The sequence below is a fragment of the Phocoena sinus genome, chromosome 7, assembly GCF_008692025.1.
Source record: "Phocoena sinus isolate mPhoSin1 chromosome 7, mPhoSin1.pri, whole genome shotgun sequence".
Taxonomy (NCBI): domain Eukaryota; kingdom Metazoa; phylum Chordata; class Mammalia; order Artiodactyla; family Phocoenidae; genus Phocoena; species Phocoena sinus.
In genome coordinates, this window is record NC_045769.1 from 37,089,260 (window position 1) to 37,091,612 (window position 2,353).

The window sequence follows — 2,353 nt, forward strand, 5'->3', positions numbered from 1 at the left end:
ATAGATAAATAATTCTTTAACAAGATTTTTTAAAATCTCAAATTTACAGTTGTTTGGTTAATGGGGTAATACTAGAAGCATTATCATTAAAAATCGGTCTAAGACAAAGTCAATTTCTAGCACCACTACTACTTAACATAGTTTTGGAAGTTTTGATCAAATCAATAAGACTAGAAAAATGAATGAGACAAATTTCTTGGAAATGGATAAAATTATTAATATTTAAAATGAAATGATTGAATAATTAGAAAAGCTAAGAGAATAAACTAAAATATTGCTGAAACAACAAGGGAAATTCCTCTTCTATTTAGCAGCAAAAATCAGGCCAAAAAGTATCAAGGAGTTACTCTAGTCATACTAGCAGAAAAACACATAAAATATTAGAATATTTAGCCAAATAATGAACAGAACCTACATGAAGAAAAGTACACAACTTTACTGAAGGACATGAAGAAGACAAATAAATGTAGAAATAAATGTTACTGGAAGGAAAGACTTGATATTGTCAAGATGTCATTTGCCCTCATATAATTTATATAAGTAATGCAATCATAATCCCTTCATGGGAAACCTCAAAAAATAATTCTAATTTTCACCTGGAAGAATACACTGACAAAATTAGCCAAGAAGAAAGGAAAAAGACAAGTAATGAAGGAAACTTGCATTGTCAGAAATAAAAATATAACATTACCATAGTGAGAAACACAGAGGTACTTGCTCAGGAAACGACAAATCATTGGAACATAATGGAAACTCTAGAAACAAGATGTTTACACACACAGTATAACAAGATACCATGTAAATTATAATGTTGACACATAAAATCATTAAGGAAGTACTGAATTAACAAATAATCCTGGGACATTTTTAGTTGGAAAACAATTTATTGGTTTTAGAATCAGAGCTACTCAACAATAAATAAAATTTGGATCCGATTTTGGACTCTGGGACAATAGGTACTTGGACATTTTTTGGAAGTCATTCATGGTTGAAATTGTACAAAAGCAGGTATGAATGCAAAACACTATAAAGAAATGGACTGGATAAAAACTTTGAGGAATTAATATATTTATGGGCAGAAAAGGAAAGAGCCTGTGAAGAGACCCTGGGTCCTCAAAGTCTAGAAAGCAAACAGTAGCAAGGAGGCACTGTAAGAAACTTTAATTAGGAATAATTGCGCCTCAGATAAACCTCATTGGCTACGATACTGCCACTGCACAAAGCTGTAAGAAACTTTAAAAACGTTAGAGAGACTTAAGAAAACACTGGATTTGACAATAGTCATTGGTGTTTTGTGAAAGAGCAAAAATTTTAAAGTAAAGGATAAAGTAGAGAGTAAAGAATTGCATTCAAAGGTAGACTCTGGGACTTCCCTGGTGGCGCAGTGGTTGAGAGTCCGCCTGCCGATGCAGGGGACACGGGTTTGTGCCCCAGTCTGGGAAGATCCCACATGCTGCTGAGCGGCTGGGTCCGTGAGTCACGGCCGCTGAGCCTGTGCGTCCGGAGCCTGTGCTCCACAACGGGAGAGGGCACAACAGTAAGAGGCCCGCGTACCACAAAAAAAAAAAAAAAAAAAAAGGTAGACTCTGTATTTAAATTATTTGGCTGTGAAACAGAGAAAAGGTGACAAAAGTATGTTTATGGACTATCATGCTAGGCCCTTACAAGTTTCTTAACCTTTATTTTTGCTTTTAACTTTTTTAACACACTACCTTTGGTGGGGGTAGTAGTTAAGTTTACTGACATGATTTATATGGTACCATTCACCCATTTTGGTTATACTGTTCCATGAACTGTCATGTAACCACCACCACCATCACGACTATAGGATATTTTCATCACCTGCAAAAGCTCCGTCTCTTTGCAATGAGCCCTCATCCCCACCCTGAACCCATGGCACCCACTGAACTCTTTTCAGTCCCTACAGCCTTGCCTTTTCCAGAGTGCAACATAAATAAACACATATAGTATACAGCTTCTTGAGTCTGACTTCTTTCACTTAGCATAATACTTTTGACATTCATCCATGCTTTGCATGTACCCTTTTTATTACTAAGTAGTATTCTATTTTACAAGTATGACATGATTTCATTACCACCAAAGTAATCCTTACAACTAACTACTGAAGGAAATGCCATTATTTCCATTTTACTGAAGATAAAACTGTGGATCCATGAGGTCAATCAGCCTCCTGAAATCCAGGGCTAATAGGAGCTGGACCTGGGATTCATACCCAGGCCTGTCTAACACCAAGACACAGGGACAGCCCACACCTTAGAGACTGAAAAAAGAAAAAAAGCAAGGAATGATGGCAGGTTCAGAAGATGGAACAAACGATGATTTTAAAAAATTT

General features: G+C 36.1%; 1 pseudogene; it reads right to left on the minus strand.

The window, feature by feature from the left end:
• Positions 1-1,096: 1,096 nt before the first annotated feature.
• On the minus strand, positions 1,097-1,225 carry LOC116757239 (annotated as a pseudogene).
• Positions 1,226-2,353: the final 1,128 nt, after the last annotated feature.